The 20,694-nt window shown below is 43.1% G+C and overlaps 1 protein-coding gene across 5 annotated transcripts in view; it reads right to left on the minus strand.

Annotated features, from left to right (window-relative positions):
• LOC111865139 (protein N-terminal asparagine amidohydrolase) overlaps window positions 1-20,694 on the minus strand; it is a 228,724-nt gene that overhangs the window by 95,848 nt on the left and 112,182 nt on the right. The window contains exon 1 of one of the 5 annotated variants that reach the window (XM_023852906.2): window positions 9,999-10,115. The exons of the other annotated variants lie outside the window; for them this stretch is intronic. The gene's annotated coding sequence lies outside the window, so the exon portion shown is untranslated. Of the gene's footprint in view, window positions 1-9,998; window positions 10,116-20,694 lie in introns of those variants that run through there. 5 annotated transcript variants of the gene reach the window in all.

Below are 20,694 nucleotides of genomic sequence, written 5' to 3' on the forward strand. Positions count from 1 at the left end.
TACATATCAGTATGAACTGGGCTTCTCGACATTAACTGAAATTAAGACATCAAAGAGGGAGCGGCTCAAATCCATCGATAAAGAAATGAGACTTGCGTTGTCAACGATTCCACCACGGATCAGTCGCCTGTGTGCAGCTACGCAGGCGCAAGTGTCACATTGAAGGTATGAGTAGAATTACTGTATTTAGTTTAAAAGTAATAGAAGTGTATTTTCTACACTCTGCAGTGAATTAAAGTACATAAATTGTTAATAAACGCACGGGTCGATTTCTGTTAAATGATAATAAAATAACAATATAATAATATTATAGTAATAAGTTGATCGCCTTACGTATTTATATTAATTGTCTGATATCAAGCGCTTTAGAGGGGAATAACATTTTGGTGTGCCGTGTTGAGTCATGGATACCTCATGGTGTGCCGCGAGTAGAAAAAAGTTGCGGAACACTGTTCTAGGACATAACGTCGTGCAGTCCGTTGAAAGTAAACCGACGTTTCGGAGGAATATATCGTCTCCGGCTTCACCGTCGAAGATAAGACGAGGAAAAATGAGCGTGAAAGCTCTCCTTGCCACCGGCTTCGGCGCTGGTTTCTTTCTTCGAGCTTGAAGCAGAAGACATGTTACTCTGAAACGTCGGTTGATTACACGGTGTTATACCCCAGAAGGCAGAACTCTTCACAGAAAAGGAATACCTTCCTTTTCTAAGCTGTTTACTTTGGTAAATTAATATAAAATGTGTTCTCCTTGAACACAATTGTTTGCAATTTAACCGACCGGAGCGTGAAGCTCCGACATCATCTAGTGTCAAGGTTAAATAGTTTGGAAGCTTGACTCAAATCATCTATACATCTTCATGGAGTTCTCCTTAGTTACGCGCAGGCATAACTTTACCTTCTACCTTACCGTTTGGGAAACTTGGCAACATGTAAAGTTGTCCCCGTGATTAATTAATTAAGCACTGCGCAATGAAGTCGTATTGGGGTGCAGAAGTATACCTCCAACACTCTTGACCTAGTGACTACATGGAGGTTAGTGGTCAGCTTTACTCCCCGGCCCCTTTACCCCAAGGAGATTTCCCCTGGTATCCACTGGACAGGAAGGTTGGGCGAGTCCCAGAGCCGACGTGGACGTTATGAAAAGAAAATGTTCTCCCTTGCCGGGAATCGAATTAGCCAAAATATTAATTCAACTCACTGATATGTCCGTTTCTTCAAATTACACGTCTGTAAGATAATTCCCACAATACCGTGTTACCAAAGTAACAGAAAAACCTTCTGCACGAAATGGAACGTTTGGCTTACTCTGTCCGTTCGTCTCCATATAAACAACTCCAGGGGCTCACTGAAGTACTGGGAAATACAGTACTTCTCTGGACTGCGTTAAGGGCATGCCAAGTCTTTGCGAACAGTTTTCTGTGTGCAGAAGGTGACCGGATGCGACAGTTCAGGAATGAACAGAAAATGTCCGCCACTCAACATACTGTCACGTAACTTTGACTACAGACGAAGTTTGGATTTGTAACTGAGTTTACTGAACAATCAGAGATCGTAACTATAAATAACCACGAGAGTCTTACTCAACTACCAGTCTTCTTTATATAGCTCTGGCACGGACGGCACAGAAAACGTCTATTCCATTACTGCATGTTCTCTTGTTGCTGGTGAAACGTGTGCACAGTGCTGTTCTCTAGAAAGTGCTGTTGTACTGTCGCTTCTTTACACAGCTGTCACTTGGCAAAGGATTTACATATCACAACACTACCTTAGTCAACAAGTTCGTGAACTGGCCGCAAAGCGTCGTTGCAGTGCATTACAGTGGATAGGTTGACGCACGATATGATGTCCTGTCAGTTCATTTCTCGTCACAGCAAGAGGCAGCTGTGTGCAAACAGTGTTAGCAGAACTACGTCCTCTATTGTGAACTGCAGTTAAATGCAAGTGGCGGAAATCGAAAATGTGGCAGTTTGACAAACAGACAAACATCAAGTTCTGCCAAAAAAACTAAGCAAAGCCCCTAGTGAAACGTTTGGCGTAGGAAGATTTGGCTGTTGCTACACGACAACGCCCCTGCCCATCGTTCTGTTCTTGTCCAAGAGGAACTGGCGAGGTAACAGGTCACCGTTTTGCCACACCCTCCGTACTCCCCTGATCTCGCACCATGCGATTTCTTTCTGTTTTACCGCTTTAAAGCAAAGCTACGAGGTCGTAGATTTCAGTCATCTGAGGAGGTCGTCAATGCCACAAGAAACGCCATACGGGAATTTCCTGCCAATATGTTTCAACAATGTTTTCGGCAGCTATATCAACGTTGCCAGACTTGCATAGCGGCCAACGGCAACTATTTTGAGAGCCGATGTGGATCTGTGAAAGTATATGTGAATACGTTGTAATATGATGCGATAAAACCACAGTCCACCCTTAACTTAACTTGTTGCCCAAATTCTTTCTTTATAGCTCTTCGGCGTGGACCACATCGAAAACACAGTTCTACTATTGTTTGGGATGTGTTCGTTTCCGTGGGAACCTGTTTACCGAGCCGTTGCTCAGAAACGGCCGTCTGTTTATCCGCCTACTGCTGCACCCTTTGTTTGTTTCGAAGCCTTTGTCTAGCAACGGGTCTATACGCCACAATATTATTTTCTGTAATGCTATGGCGTGTTGTCTGGTGTAAGTTTATTAACGTTTCGCAGATACTGACGTCACCTTTAAGGCATATGAGTAACACAATCATGCAACCGACAGGAAACAAGAGCGAGTGGAGCAGATATTCTTGCTGGTTTCTTGGCAATATGTTCCTACGAAACGTCGGTAAACTTATATCAATCACACCCCAGAAGTTAGTACTTTTCACAGTCACCACTGTGAGAACATCAAATCAAACTAAAGACATCAAATTCCTGTAACCGACTCAAGACATAAAATCCGGTTAGAGAACGCAACGTTACCTTCGGTAGTCAAAAAAAGAAATCCTTGCCTTTATGGAACCTCGAAGGTTCATTATCTTGTTCACAAGAGGCCGACAATTCTCAAAATCCAAGAGACAAAAGTCCTAACGCATTTTAGCATACATTTTATTGACCAGCTGCTTTTCGGGCCATACTGTATTTATTTATATTTCCCCAATGATAATCTCAACAGAAAAAAAGAACCGTGAAATATACGGGACGACGAGCCGGGAAAGATCTGTGGACAGAGCGACATGTTCCGGACTCGAAGGCCTGGGTTAGAATCTCACCGGGGGCAAGATTTTTTGCCGATCACAGTGGCAGGTCTTCGCCAGCTTGAACACTGGGATCGTGGGTTTGAATTCCACTCGAGGCATGGATGTCTGTGTGCGTTTATTGTGTTTGTTGTTCTGTGTGCAGGTAGCGGCCTTGCGACGGGCTGATCCCCCGTCCAAGGAGTCTTACCGACTGTGTATTGGATTAAGAAATTGAAAAGGCGGCCAAGGTCCAAAAGGTTCTGGAGCCATAGAGAAAGCATACGGAAAAAAAGAATATGGGAAGACTAATTAAACTGCGTCTTGCCTAACTGTGTATGCGAAATTTATTAAGCAAATAAAATAAGGCGATAAACATAACGTAGGGTTCGAGATTCTCACAGCTATCTTCTTGGATATAAACGTCAATCGACGTTTCGGAGGAACATATCGCTTCCATCTTCTGAGTTGAACATGTCGAGAAAGGTAATATAATACAATGTTTATGTGGACTTCCATTATATTCTGAGCAGGCCTAATTATGAAAAGTCATTATAAAGCTTTACATTCGAGCCGCTGTTTCCCAATTCACCCATTTAATTCGACCTAGTGTGTTGTAAACACTTCTAAGTGGTACATCCTGTCTTAACACATAAGACGTGGTAGTCAGTACGACCCTCCACTTATAACTGGCATAAACCGCCCTAGTTACGCATTTCTTCAAGTCATGGTTCCTCAAACTGTGGGGCCCGACACTACATGGGGTTGTGGAGTTTCCAAGAACTAACTATTTAAAACGCATCCACGCACATCTCTGGTAAGTCAGCAAGACTTACGACAGGTGCTTATGGACAATTTCTCTCCAGCAGGCGAAACATTTCGTAAATCTTTTCGCACAAGAACATTTTACAGCTTGCTGTAGGTGTACATAAGCTGTAAAGCTATTTAAGTTCCTGCTGTCACCGTACAGCCTGGTAGGGAACGACAACCGAACCTCCTACAGCCTGCCACCCGGTCCACATATTACAGTTAGACTTCACAAATTCGGACTAATTTGCAGCGAACCTTTGTCCAAATTAGTGAAAAGTCCGAAATATAGGAGTCCTCCTGGATATATGTTTAGGGAAGTTATAAAATTGTCTTCAGTTCTCTCTTCAGGCAATTCGACTTCTTTTAAAACTTAGATTGCATATCGTAAAATACATTACTTAATATAACTGGGACCGTGTTTAAAAAAACTCATTGATGATTGTGTTCCTATTTTGTACCGTTCGTTTGCTACATCTTGCCTCATTTTCTGTTTGCTGTATTGTGGATTTGAGTTCACAAAACTGATGACAGAGTCCAAGTTTTTGTTCACTTCCGAAAATCTGAACTTTGTACACGTTTCTTCTTATCTTCCTGGTCCTCTAAGACATTAAAACGAAAATAAAAAGTACGCCTATTAAAACACTAACACGCACTGTCCAAGTAAAAGCGGAAAGTTTGGGGGTTAGCTCTCTGCGTATCTACTCCTTGCGGCGATCTTCTAGAGCTAGAATGCTTTGTGTCTAAATCTCTTTTAAAATGGCCCTGATGATTGGCGTGAGGCCTACACCCGTATCTACAGTCACCTACACGCGGCGAGTTGCGGTCGCTGATTGCGGCAATGTGATCATCAAAGCAGTTGTCCGAATTATTGCGAATTCCGAATTCGTCAGGTTTCACTGTAATTTGATGTAACCGAACGTTCTGGTTGGGTGGACAGCACTCCAGCTTCGCATTTGAGAGGTCCTGGATTTAGATCTATCCCCGGAAGTCGTATATCCCAATGATTTAGTTTCTTCTATGTTGGTTATTTAACGACGCTGTCAGTATCGAGTCTACACAGAGTCGGATAGTAGAATTATTAACAAATGTGAGATAGTTGTCAGAGAAAACCTGCCACAGTGCTACTTCGTCCATAAATCCATGACCTGGGGTCGAACCCGGGCCGCAGCGATGGAAAGCCGGCTAATAACCGCCTAACATTTTAGCGGTTTTCTTCAGCTTCATCCATGCAAATACTGGAATGGTAGTTTGATGTAGGCCACGAAATCTTCCTTCCACACACAAATCACGGGTACGCCGAGGTTCTTACCAGGAGGGAGGCGGTCAGAAAGTCAACTTACAGCCTTACGTTCATACGGATTAAGAATACTTTTATGGATCGCCCTAGAGTTAAGAATCTCTGCAGAATGAAAAAAGTTTTTAAATAATTTACTTTGTTGATAATTCCTACACTTTCTTATATTTCGAATTGTGATTTCTTTTTTGAAAATTCAAGGTGGCTACCCCAGGCTACCCCCTGTTGGTGCCCATGACCACATCATTCACTAATCGTCCTGTCATTCAATGTTGCTGACTATAACATAAAGTGGTAATAAAACTGTCATTCGAGACACTAATATTTCTCTCTCTCTCCTCTTGCTCCCACTTTGCAGCATAGGGCTAATTTCTCAGTTTAAAGATCCTTTAACAGCCGGTAGGACTCCTTGGAGTCGCAAGGCCCCTACCTCAGGACAACACACCCAAGATCTATGCTTTGTGTGTGATTCGAACCGACGGTCCCGGCTTCCGAGCGAGAGAAGACAGCATGCCTTAGACCGCTCGGCTACCGTGACCGGCACACTATAAATATACAAACAAAATATTCTTCCTTTTCAGGATTCAGGAACCAACAATCTGTGTTACCATATGGGGATCTCGCGATGGCAGTAAGACTGCCGTATTTTTCGATGTGAGGACGTCAAGTTTGGTAGAAGCAAGCAAGCAAGCATACTGTTTGGCCCTTAAGTACGTATACAACAGAAACAACAGTAAGCTGTAGTCGCCTGCCGACGTACAGCTGCCACGACTTTCGCTCGAGCTTGAGTTCTTTATCTCACGATACGGGTGCTTCGGAATGGGAGTGGAGCACACTTCGGGGTTAATAAATCCGGGGGCTCCAGAACACACCGCGCATTGCAGTTTCAATTTAAAATTTCGTTCAATGATCAATATTTACATTGTCCTCCTAGCTAGCCGCTCCGTCCATCCTACTCGCTACCCCTACTGTAAAACACTTCCCTGTTCTCTGTCTACATTTCAACACCCGTCCTCCTCCGCTCCCTATAACCAACTGCCCTCTCTTTAGAAGTCCCCCAGTGGGCATAAAAAAACAAGAGAAAGCCAAGGTCGAGCCCGGCATCTCTCCTACACTCGTATTTTTCGAGATGCCCATAAACTTCTTGGGTCTTCAAGGCACACGAGCAGGGAACTCAAGACCCCTCCTGGCCGGTCTCGCACAAGGTCAGCTCATGTGTTTATGACACTAGGAGCAAACAGGCGACGTTAGGGACAATAGTGACACCCTAAACCTAAGGAGGACAATAGCTGAATTACAACTAGAAGGTCCCGGGATGGTATCTCGCCGGAGGAACGTCTCTCATAGTGTTAAACCATGCATAAGTTGTTCAATCCCTTAATTAAATAATTTTGGCGAGGGACGTACGGTTACAAATCTGTGACCAGATTATACGGTATCACATCCCAAAAGATTGTATTCTTCTGCAAGATGCATTTCAGGGGACACCAGAAACAAGTGCCACGCGTATTGAACGCCATGTCTACATGAAGTACAGCAGCATCTGCTGTCGGAATGCCATCAACTTTAAACTTAACAACGTCCTCCTACGGAGCTTCTATTAACCAGCAATTTAACATCGTAAAGGGATTCCAGACAACGCAACGTAACAACTCACACATCTCGAAGCTTAAAGGCAGTCTCCACGATTAACATACCAACAACCTACACTTCTTATCTCCCTAAAGGAATTTACAAATTTATAAAGCCGGGAAGAATTTGATTTCGTAAAGAAGCTTAGAACTCGGGTAATGCTTACTACCATTCAGTCCAGAACCTTTTGTCTTCTCGTCTGCTGTCCAAAAACTTAAAAATTAGAATATACAAAACTATAATTTTGCCTGTGGTTCTGTATGGGTGTGAAACTTGGTCTCTGACATTAAGGGAGAAACATAGACTGAGGGTGTTTGAGAACAGGGTGTTGAGGAGAATATTTGGACCGAAGGGAGATGAAGTGACAGGAGGTTGGAGAAAACTGCATAATGAGGAGCTTCATAACTTGTACTCTTCTCAAAGTATAATTTGAGTGATCAAGTCAAGGAGGATGAGGTGGGAATGGCATGTAGCACGAATGAGGGAGACGAGGAATGCATATAGGATATTGGTGGGAAAGCCAGAAGGAAAGAGACCACTGGGGAGACCAAGGCGTAGGTGGGTGGACAATATTAAAATGGATCTTAGAGAGATAGAGTGGGAGGGTATGGATTGGATTGATCTGGATCAAGATAGGGACCAGTGGAGGGCTCTTGTGAACATGGTAATGAACCTTCGGGTTCCATAAAATGCTGCGAAATTCTTGAGTAGCTGCAGAATTGGCGGCTCCTACAGAAGGGCTCAGCTCCATGAGTAAGTAAGTAATGTGCCCCAACTGGGACTCGAACCGTTGATCTTAGTATTCCCACGGTCGCACTGGTCAGCTGTATCAGCACTCAAATAAAAAGGTGAAGTTGTCCCTGTACTAGATTAATTAAGCACTACACCATCAAGGCATATGTGGAAGTGGATGTATACATCCACGCAATCTTGACCTCGCCACTAGTTGGAGGTGAGGGGTCAGCTTCAAGCCCCGGCCACTATACCCCCCGACAGGTCCTCGGGTACCCATTGGATAGGAGGCTGTGTGGGCCCCAGAACCGGACTGGACGACGTGGAGAAGAGAAAATTTTCGCTCGTACCGGGCCTCGAACTCCGACCGCTCGGCCGTCCAGCCCGTAGCCAGTTGCTATACCGACTGAGCTATCCCGGCTTGTGTATCGGAACTCCACAATTCAACATTAAATTAAAGGGCAGCTTATCGAAACATTAACTCCACGGCTCGGAGGCTTCCCTCACAACTTGGAAGTTTCTAAGCGAGCCAGAAAAAAAAATGCTGCCTGTAAAGGAGCCCTAACGTGCATCAGAGTTCACTATATGTATCCTGTGTTCAGTCCACACCCTGTTCATTTAAGACCAATTTTAATATTATCCTCCCACCAAGGTTTCCTAAGAGTTTTCTTCCTTTCTGGTTTCTGTACTGAAATTATCTAAGAATATCTCTCTCTCCCACCTATATGGCCAGCCCATCTTACTCTCATATATTTGTGTTCAGTTCACACCCTGTTTATTTAAGATCAAGTTTAATATTATCCACCTGCCAACAATGTTTCTCGGTTTCTTCCTTTCCGGTTTCTGTACTGAACTTGTCTAAGAACTTCTCATCTCTCCCGCCTACATGGCCAGCCCATCTTACTCTCCTTCATTTGATCGCCCGAATCAAAATATACTGAAGAGCAAAAATTCCCTAACAACATTAAGCTGACGAGTACGAGTGCCTAAGGCCGCGCCATAGCTCAAGCGGTTAGTCGCTGGCTTTCCACCGCGGCGGCCCGGGTTCGATCCCGGGTCTGGTCAAGTGGGATTTGTGGTGGACAAATTGGCGCTGGGGCAGGTTTTCTCCGAGTATTTCGGTTTCCCCTGCCAATCTTCATTCCACCAATTGCTCCACAAGGACCCTCACCTATCATGTGGGGCTGGTACAATAGGCCAGAAGTGGCCGCAGTACAAGGGACTTAAGTCCCACCCCACTAGCAATAAAAAAAATGCCTAACAATTTAAGGAGAATAATACAAATTGTGTAACAATACGAGTATATGGAGAGGGGAAGTTACACAGCAATATATATCAGAAAGTAAAAATACTCTAAAATATCCGAAGCAGCATAGAAGATAGCTATATATATATATATTTCACCATGTATAAGAAAGGAGTTGGTAATCTTTAATCCTTTATTGTTAGTTTATTTCTATTTTTTCCATATATTTTAGAAATTTTGTCACCGTATATTATTAGGGAAATTTGTAATTTTCACCATAAATTACTGTGGATTTTGTACTCTTGGTCTTGTTATTATCAGGGAATTTTATACTCTTCATTATATGTTATTAAGGTATTTGTTGTCCTCGCCTTGTATTCTTAGGGAATTTATACCTTTCAGCGTATACGATGCTGCGTGATGAGACCAAATTCCTTAACAAATACATGAAGAGCACAAATCCCCCATAACATACGGTAAAAAGCACAGATTACAGGAAGATATCAGGTAAATAGTGCAAACATCCTGACAACACATGGTGAGGTACACCTACTCCCTAATAATATATACTGAAAACTATAACGTGTCTAATAATCTATGGCGAAGCGATACAAATTCCCCAGATACACTGTAAAAACTGCATATCAGCATAGTTCATCTTAATTCCTTTTCATTACATTCAAGTAGACAGATTGTTACCAAACACTACAATTTAGTTGATTCTAAAGGGTTCTGACGATGATGTATAACACACACAATTGCTGGGTTTTTGGACTCTGTCCATCGTCCGGTATTTAGAAAACACAACGTTTCGGTAAGTGGATCTGTATCTGTCCTCAGGTGAGGGAGGGGGGCACCTACTCAGTTGGGTCCCTTTGAGGTTATCTCTATCTAAGGGATCCAACTGAGCAGGTGTCTTCCGTCCTTCACCTGAAGATGGAAACAGATCCAGTTTCCGAAACGTTATGTTTTCTAGTTCCTAGAATACCGGACGATGGATAAAGTCCAAAAACCCAGTAATTCTGACCCAAAATCTATACTGGCACTGTTATTTTAAAATATTTGCGATAACTGTGCACATACTTAGTGTATCCCACGCCGCAGCTGCTGTACGCATGCGCCCTTCACTCCACATCCACGAGACATTTGACTACGAACGCGTTACAAATCCAAGCAAACCATACCGAACCATTGCACGCACAGACTAGTACGTCGCCCTCTCGGCTTGTCTCTTTAGGCAACACAATCAACATTCGGCATTATTCGGCTCTGTTCGGCCAAACTTCGGGTCCGGTCTCTGATGGGAAATAAAAATGATGATTGGGGTATAGCACACTCCTCTTCGCAGTTCGTATTTTCTCTGCGCTATGTGTTTACCGTAGGGCGGTAATTTCTATGGGAAGGAATTCCGAACCAAGCAGTACTGGTTACAAGACTTATAAAACACGATTTCACATAAAAAAAAACACATTACGACCACTAGGCAAGACACGCCACAGCCCAACCTAAGCGTTTAAACAATTCGGGATAACACCAGGGGTGATCAAAGTATGGTGATTCCTTAAGATTTGCTGGCAGCTGCTAAACATACCGGTATATATACGGTAAGAGGATACTGAACTCGGGCAATACTTGGTACCATTCAGTCCAGAACGTTTGGTCTCCTCGTCTGCTGCCTAGAAACGTAAGAATTAGAACATACAACAGTATAATTTTGCCTGTGGTTCTGTATGTGTATGAAACTTGGTCTCTGACGTTAAGGGAGGAACACAGACTGAGGGTGTTTGAGAACAGGGTGTTGAGGAGAATATTTGGACCGAACAGAGAGATGAAGTGTCAAGAAGTTGGAGAAAGTTACATAATGAGGAGCTTAGTTATTGGTACTCTTCGCCAAATATAATTGAAATGCTCAAGACAAAGCAAATGAGATTGACAGGGCATATAGCATGAATGGGTGAGAAGACGAATGCATTTAGGATATTGATGGGAAACTCAGAAGGAAAGAGACCACTAGGGAGATGAAAACGTAGGTGGGAGGATAATATTAAAAGCGATCTTCTGGGGCTCATGACCAGATATTTCTTTTTAAAAGAAAGTTACTGTTTTGTCCATGTGGGACGCTCTCTCTGATGAGAGGTCGGGTCTGTCATTTGTCAGGCAGTCTGTATTAGCAAATGATAGCAACAGAAGACGTCATTCCACAATACCAGTTCGGGTGCAGACATCACCACTCAATAACTTGCCATTGTCATCGATTGGTTAGCAAAATAAAGGAAACCCTGGAGGACAAGAAGATGTGTGCATCTGTATTCTTAGATATCCAACAAGCCTTTGATAAAGTATGGCACCAGGGATTACTATACAAATTAAAAAATATCTTGCCTTGTCAAATCTACCTGTTGATAAAATCTTACTTAACTGACCGCCATTTTCAAGTGAAAATTGGAAATACACACTCTGGCTACCACCCCATCAATTCGGGGGTTCCGCAGGGTAGCGTTCGCGGCCCCTCTTTATATCTAATCTATACATCTCACTATGTTTGCAGATGACACTGCAATTCTCTCCTCTCATAAAAACCCTAATAGGGCAGCAAAAAATATACAGCAATACCTCAATGCCCTCCAAGATTGGCTACAACTCTGGAAAATCACAGTGAATGTCGAAAAATGAGTGCAAATAACATTCACCACAAAACGGAGCACGTGCCCACAAATCACAATAAACAATGCACCAATCCTTATACAATCTACAGTCAAATATCTTGGACTTCATCTTGAGCAAAAGCTCACATGGAAGACCCATATCCGGGCCAAGAGATTACAACTACCAACAAAAGTGAGAAACATGAGCTGGTTAATTGGTAAAAAATTCCCAGCTATCATTGGAAAATAAACTTCTCATTTACAAAACTCACACCCATATGGACGTACGGTATAGAACTGTGGGGCTGTAGTAAATCATCCAACACCAAAATCCTACAAACATTCCAGTCAAAAACACGACGTTACATAACTAACACTCCATGGTTCGTATCAAATCAAACTCTCCACGAAGATGTTGGAGTTTATTGTATAAATAAGGTCATAAACAAAGAAGCCATCAAATACACAAACCGCATTGTGGATCACGAAAACCAACTAACAAAAGAACTCGCCGTCCAACCCTTAGTGAACAGAAGACTCAAACGTCAATGGCCAGAAGACCTATTCTAGGTAACGGAGGATAACCCATCAGTGGCTGGTACTCCCTACAAGCCACGCAACGCTCTAACATTTGCTTGTTACTCTGTATTAGTAAATGAGCAGATTGTAAATATCCTAAAATAAATAAATAAATAAAGTGTATATTAGTAAGTCCATTGTCAGTATTTACATATATTTACAATTTACTCTTAATTCCTATTTCTATGTACAATATATACAAGGCCTCTGTCAATCCAGGCTCAGTACAGCAGATTATGCCCTATTTCTAGCAGCTTCCGCTACAACGGCAGTAGTCACTTGAACGGTCGTATGCCTGACCGCCGCCAAGTTTAAGCCTCTTATACTTTCTGTGGCTGGCTTCGCCTTGCCCGATGTTGCGAACATTCTCATTTTCATGGTTTTGTATGACTTCTGCTTGTTGCCTGCATAATTTTGTTATATAGTCATATACGTACGGGATTTTGAATGCCATGTGCAAATCGCGAACCGGTGTGTGCCTTGGAAAATTGCCAATGGTGCGGAGAACCTTGTTTTGCAGGCGCTGCAATTTAACTAGATGGGTGTCTGCCGCAAGCTCCCAGGCGGGACTAGCATAAGTCATTACAGATCTAATAAGAGCTTTGTGGAGGGTCAGCTTAATGGTAGCGCTTAATCCGCTTTTGAATAGGGAATACAATCTTACAAATGTTCTGAAGGCCTTGGTTTCGATCATTTCTATGCCCAATCTCCATGTAACCCTCTTATCAAAAATTACTCCGAGATATTTTACACAATTTACAAATGGAATATATCTTCTATTCAATGTAAGATGAGACATAGGCGGACGACGACTGCGAGAGAAGTAGATCCCCTGCCCTACATGTCTTCAAGACACAGACCAAATAGAAAACCCCGTTTCCAACAGTGGCTCTATTGCTGTAGAGGCTATTTACCGCGCCGCTGCATAGCAACGGGTCTATATGCCACAACAATATATTTCTTACATATTACAGACAACGTGCATGTAATAACACTACATCAGCATCTGTAAAAGCTACGTATGTACAACAAAACTTGCAAAATTAGCAATAATACCAAAATATTATATAACACAACACATTATTTACACACTATATAAACCAGCCGCGCCGCAACAAAGGAATGCAGTGTAACAAGAACTGACATCAGCAAACACATTATCAGATAAATACACGTATATTTCAAGGAATCGCTGGTAATTACTAAAAGGAATAGCATTAAAGAAGTTTTAATTATTAATTTAATTATAGTCTTATTTCTAATTATACATTTTAATTAATAATCAACATAGCATTCATAGAGAGCAGGGACAGCGCAGTCGTTATAGCGAATGGCTACGCGCTGGATGACTGAGGGGCCGAAGTTCGAGTCTCGGTAGGTCAAAGAATTTTCACTTCTCCATGTCGTCCAGATCGGCTCAGGGGCCCACACAGTCTACTAGCCAATTCATACTGGGGGCTATTTCCCCGGGGTAAAGCGGGCGGTGCGTGAAGCTAACCACTCACCTCCCAACAAGTGCCGAAGTCAAGAATACGTGGATCTGTACAGCCACTGTCCCCTACGTCTTCATGGTGTAGTGCTTGTTTAGTGAAGCAAAGGGACAGCTTACCTTACGTTTTACATTTACCATAGCGTTCACACGCGATATGTAATTTTAGCACACAGTGGAACAGTTTTGGCAAGACAGACGAGCACCTGACGATGGCCGTGTACGGCCGAAACATGTAGTGACAGAGAAGTGGAAAAAGGTTATAAGTTGCATTTGAGACGAAAATGTGTGTAAAGGTAAGGTAAAAAAAAAGGCAGAGCTATCCTTGTAACAGGCCGTGAAGGCCCATAGGGCTGTAAGACATCGAGGCTCCCACATTATCTAGACCAGTGGTTCTCAACTTCTGTGAGACCGCGGCCCGGTAAATTCTTTTTTCTATAAGACGAGAACCCGGTATAATTGATGCTAGGGCCCGGTACCGGGCCGCGGCCCAGCGGTTGAGAACCACTGATCTAGACAACCAGCTCACAGATGGCGGTGAGACTGTCAGCCTTACGTGCCAGACACCCTTTACCCCCTAGGAAGATTCATGCTACTCGTTTCTGTTAGAGGCTGAGTCGACCCCAGGGCCATAGTGCGGCTGGAAGGATTACGTAAACTGAGAAAATCCACCTCATCGGGAATCGAACCCGTGTTCTTCCGGCTTGCAGCACAGTGCCTCAACCAAATACGCTACCGTGTGCCTCTGATGAAAATGTACACAAAATAATTTTGATATTGTGGCTCGAAATCTGGACACAAATGCTATCCATCGTGCCAGGGTTGTGTGTATAGAATTATGAGATGAAACGTTACTTTTCTTTTCTTTTCAATTTTTGTATTCGGTTCTTGAAATTACGTAAATCAACATTTTATTTGTGAGTAAAGCTTCATTCTCATAAAAATGACGTCATTACATCATATTGCCATTACGTAGCATGAGAGAAAGTGTCTTGCGTTAAAGAAATATGTAGAAATAACCAAAAACTTAGCGTGCTTCAAACTTTTAACGTTATTTTTGTATTCAGCGCACCCGATATGGACAAAATTACCTTACCGATTTCATGTTCCTGCAAGCAAAGTGATAATATGCTGGGATGTGCAATTTAAAGCGTTTTTCCATATCATGAATATTACGCGAATATTACTGCAAGAAGCGACATCTGAAAACGAAACTCATCTCGTATTCCTGTTGATATGGTAGAACATATAATTTAAGATAAAGGTAAAGTTGTTCCTGTGCTAAACTAATTAGGCACTAACCCATGAAGGCGTATGTTGGAGTGGATGTATAAATCAACACTCTCTTCACTTCGGCACTAGCTGGACGTGAGTGCTCAACTTCACGCCCCAGCCGCTTTACCCCCGAGGAAAGAGCTCCCGGTAACCACTGGATAGGAGGTTGGGTGGACCCAAGAGCCAGTCTGGACGACGTCGCGAAGAGAAAATTCTTCACCTTACCGGAACTTGAACGCCACCGTAGCTAGTTGCTATACCGACTGCGCTATCCTGGCTCCTTCATATAACCTAACCATAAAAAAATCTCGGTACAGAAATACTGTCCAAACTAAATTACTCAGCGTTATACACATTCAGATGTTCTCTGAAATATTGGGGGGGGGGCAGCTGGCCTCTTTGCCCATTCGACAAACAGTCTCTTGTAACGAAAGTACCTGGAAACTATTTACCGACAAGATTCTATCTGAATACAATTAAAAATTCATTTACTTAGAATAATTCAAATAAGCCGATCACAGTGGCCGCGCTGTCTGAGGCATGAAGTGTCTTCGCCCGCTCGAATATGGGATCGTGGCTTCGAATCCCACTCGAGGCATGGATGTCTGTTCTCGTTTCGTCCGTGTTTCTATTGTCCTGTGTGTAGGTAGCGACTTTGCGCCGGGCTCATCCCCTGTCAAAGGAATCCTACTGAACGTCTGTAAGATCCATAGTTCCAGATCAATTCTGATGGGAAACCGGTCAATCGAAGTTGACGTCGGCTAATCCGAAACTGGTTAAAACGGACATGACAACTTTCCTCGACGTTCACCGGCCATACCAGAAGACGGCTTAAAAATGTCATGCGCGTTTCTAGCTTAATTCCCTTCCAATCCAAAACAACCCAGCCGCTACTACAGAAACGTCACTGTACAAAGCTTAAATAGGTATTCTGGGATATAACACCCCGTGCAGTCCGTTGAAAGTCAACGGCCGTTTCGGAGGGACATGTCGACTCAGGGTCGAAGAATAAGCACAGCTTACGTTTGCCACCTGTTTCAGCCATCCCGAAGTAATTAACCTTTAAGACGACATGCGACGAAAACAACGTTGGACGCGGCCTCATTGCGTAAGCCTAACTCACACAGTCATTCCCCTCACGGGATACTGCTCGAAAATAATGCTGGCGGCGTCCAAGGCTTTGTGCCTTGTGGCACACACGAAGATAATTGTCAATAAAAAAATAATAACAATTTTAATAAGTTACAAAACTCTGACATATTTGCCAACAGAGGACGCAAAAAAATAACTTGTTTTATGTGTCATGATTCGGAGTTCAGGTTCCTGTATATACAAAGATAACAGATTCTGCAACAAATAAATGTAATTTACTACGTTAATATCAATAAAGAACAGTCGATCGTTCTACACTTCCTCCAGTTATTGCCGGTTTTCTTGCATCCTCTGACAACTTGTGGTCTATTATGAGGCAAGAAACGACTCAAGTTTTATGACCTTACACATGATCCTACTTGGAAATCCTCTTATAATAATAATAATTTTATTTAAAATCAGAAACGTAGAGACGAAAATGTTGACTTACAACATGGAAACAAGAATTCTACAATACGCCTTGAATTTGTTATGCCGAATTCTATTATTTCAATGGAATATATTTTGCTCCTTTCCAAACGCTGTGTTTCTAATTTGATCCTTTATAATATATATATATCCCGACACATTCCCAAGAAATTTCATTTCCGCTGGTTCTTCTGCTTTGTCTCTCCGCTTTTATCTTATTTTGGTCAGTTTCTGAGCTGTCATAGTTTTTCTCACATGTCTTTACATTCAGCACTCTCCTCAAGGCCCCACAGGTCTCCGTTTCCGAATATTTTTTTATCAAAAATGAAACAATACTAGACTAAACTCTGCGGCTTTTAGTCCGCAAGCGAACTATACCGACCGAGCGACCGCCGCTTGTCGGCGAAGTTAGTGCCAACTTTTGCGGATAGAGGGTGTCATTTGGTCAGCGCAACGGTTTCCACGGTTGTTAATCACCATATTGAAACAATACACCCTAATAAAAATAAACACTGAGTTAGGAAATTAACGGTAAAATTCTACCTGTAACAGGCCATGAAGGCCCACTGGGTAGTGAGACGTCGAGGCTCCCACATCTTCTAGACAAATCGGTTCACAAACGCGGGTGAGGTTATCAAATTTAGGCGCCAAGCTATCCCTGTAAGAGGTCGTGGAGGACCATACGGTGGTGAGACGTCAAGGCTCCCATTTTTTTCTACACAGTCGGCTCACAAATGGCAGTGAGGCTATCAGCCTTGCGCGCCAAGCTATCCCTGTAAGAGGCTCTGGAGGCCCATAGGGTTGCGGGACGTCGAGGCTCCCACATTTTCTATACAATCGGCTCACCGATAGCGGTGAGATGGCACATGGTACCGTAGTTGGTGGAGGCACTATGTTACAAGCCGGAAGGCAGCGTGTTCGATTTCCTATGAGGTCATCGGATATTACAATTGACCTTCCAGCCGCACTATGGCCCTCGGGTCGACTCAGCCTCTAACAGAAATGAGTACCAGGAATCTTCCCGGGGTAAAGGTGCGGCTGAGGCATGTGTGATCCTGGGGGGGTCCCATACTTGGTCTGGGCCCATATCCAGGTTCACAAATTGCTGTAATATTAACGTCTGTCGCCTCCAACAAAGTGACAAACATTATCATGCAGCACGTAAATAAAAAAGAAACCTGTCAGAGGAAGATTTACAAGCTAAAGCCAGAATATGGTCTTCAAATCAGCAATTACATCTGGTACATATACACAATAAAGAACATAAAATATATGATAAATGGGCCCGATAAAGTGTTACTGCTACTTCGGTTCGACCACAAATGCCATTTTGCACACCATACAAGCATGGCAGTCGATACAATTTATCATATAATTGTAAACACACGTGCAGAAGGCTGCCATCCTGGGCTGTAAGCTGGGCACACGGCGATGTTACACTCAGCAGGGAAGCTGTCACCATCTTAACCAGTTAGCCATTTTGTGTCTTTATAGCTGCAGTGTTGTACCTCAAGCTAGTTCACGCCACATATTTGCATAAGACATACCGTGAGATCTAGATCCTTTGGACGACAAAGAGACTAAAGCAAAGATAACTAACGCTACATATAACCGTCTACTACATCTCATCAACATATATCGATACACGAGCCAGATTTCCTTCGAGAGGGGGTTTCCAGTCGATTTGCTTGCGAACTTTTGTGCCGTTTATGGCTATATTTATTAATTAAGATCCAAAAGTTTGTGACGATGGTACATTTGTACAATTATTATGTTTCTGGACGTTATCCATGTTCTTTATCTAAAAACACCGCTGTGTTTATATTTCAAAACACAGCGTTTCGGAAACTGGATTCTCTCTTCTTCAGGTAAAACTTATTCAGTTATACCCAATTCAGTCTCCATCTTCAGGTAAAACCTATTCAGTTGGGCCAATCCAGTCTCCGAAACGTTGTCTTAGGAAACACAAACACGACGTTGTTTTAGATAAAATAGGACGATGGATAACTCCCAGAAACACAATATTTGTACTATGTTTACTGCTAGTCCTACAGCGCACAAAATAGAAAATCATTTTATTACGAAAGTAATTATAATTTTTGGTATTAATATCTGGTATATGGGCTGGTTGGTTCGATTCCCGGTAAGGGCAAGATTTTTCCTTCCTCCAGACTGGCTCTGGGGCCCCACCAAGACTTCTGTTGAATTGATAATCAGGGCTGGCTCCTCGGGGGTAAAGTAGCCGAGGCATGAAGCTGACCACTCACCTCCATTTAGCGTCGAGGTTAAGATTACCTCCAGTCCCCCCACAAGTCTTCATGATGTGGTGCTTAATTAATTAAGCACAAAGAAAATTTACATTTTACATGTTATTTTTTCTTAGATTTGGTTTCGCACATCCTCCTGGAAGGGGCCACCCTCCCCCTTTCAATGGCCATGTTTCGATATCGATCATATCGTATCGATATAACTTCATGAAACAAACACTGACATCGGACTCGGTACATAGACGATTGTGGGAACTGGGATCGATTCCCGGCAGGGGAAAACAATTTCTCTTCTCCACAGAGTTCAGACCGGCTCTGGGCATCAAGACCGTCGCTGTACCGAGATACAGTATTTATGAGGCGTTCGGTTCGAATCTCAGCCCGGTCACAGGATATCCTTAGGTATTTACGATTTTTCCTCAGTCAGTCTAGGGAAATGCTAGGATAGTACATCGATGAGGCCACAACTGCTTCGTTCCAAATTTTCTTCAACCTGTTATTCATACATCACGTGAATATTTCATAGCGTAGGCTACTTACAGAGTCATGTTCAACAACTGTCTCATAAATAGCGGGGTTAATTAGGAACAAAGCTAATTGAATAAACTGCTTTAAGTGACATCGTGCAACAGACGTCCAACCTGACGTTCTCCTGCCGAGTATTGCCAGAATCGATATTTCGGCACGGCTTTGCAAGCTTGGCTTAGCTTACACTTCGTCTTTGAATACACAGAGGCAGTAATTCTTCCGAAACGTCGGTGAACTATCGGACTACATGGCGACACTTTACCTCCAAGTTGCCTGGTATGTCCAGGGAGTACATGAAATTTTCGCTGAGGGCGGCCAGTCTTGTTCTAGGACACGATGCTAAAGCCTGCAACATCCATGCACATCGTGAGGTCGTGTTCCGTCTTGTAGCTGATATAACGTTATTCTCCGCCCACGCCTTGTTAAGATGAACGCAAATACGGTGCGCTCTGCGTTCTGAGGGGCAAAGCATGATTGAAATGAAAAAGCACTCTTTTGGGGTATTGCACCGTGTATATGTGGTGTTAACCGACGTTCCTCCTAAACGTCGGTTAACACCACATATACACGGTGCCATATTCCAAAAGACTGCTTTCTTCATAGTCACCGCCGTGAAAGCCTCAAATCTTACATGATTGAAATGTATGAATGCCATAATAGCGATATATAAAATATTTTTCTTTACGTCTTTATTTAATCATTCTTAAGCTTTTCACTATTTCTTTTGGCTTCTTTGTTTCCTTCCCCACTGTGTTGTAAAATAGACAACTTGAAAAACTCTGACACACACACACACACACGATCAGAAAAAAAAAACTCTTGGATGTAACGCCGCGTAGTCCGTTGAGAGTCAACAGACGTTTCGTAGGAAGATGTCTCCATCTTCAGGGTCAAAGAATACATCAAGAAACCAGCAAACGTCGGTTAACTTTCAACGGAATACACGCTGTTACATCCCACAAGATATAAATTTTCGGCGCACGCGGTAGCGTAGTTGGTTGAGGCACTATGATACAAGCCGGAAGGAAGCGAGATCGAATCCCGATGAGGTAATTGGCTTTTTTTAATTGACCTAATACTTCCAGCCGCACTATGGCCCTGGGATCGACTCAGCTTCTAACAGAAACGACTACCAGGAATCTTCCTGGGGGGGTAAAGGGTGGCCGGCGCGTAAGGCTGATAACTTTACTGCCATCTGTGAGCCGACTGTCTATAAAATGTGGGAGCCTCAACGTGTCACAACCTTATGGGCCTCCACGGCCTGTTACAGGGATAGCTTTACCATTTTTAACCCTATACACAATCAAAAAACCTGCCTGGGCGGGAGATCATCCCGTCGCGAGGCCGCTACCTACACACAGGGCAGCAAAAACAAAAAAATAAACTCACATAGACATCCATGCCTGGAGTGGGATTCGAACCCACGATCCCATGTG

Source organism: Cryptotermes secundus, unplaced genomic scaffold (assembly GCF_002891405.2).
Source record: "Cryptotermes secundus unplaced genomic scaffold, Csec_1.0 scaffold719, whole genome shotgun sequence".
Taxonomy (NCBI): domain Eukaryota; kingdom Metazoa; phylum Arthropoda; class Insecta; order Blattodea; family Kalotermitidae; genus Cryptotermes; species Cryptotermes secundus.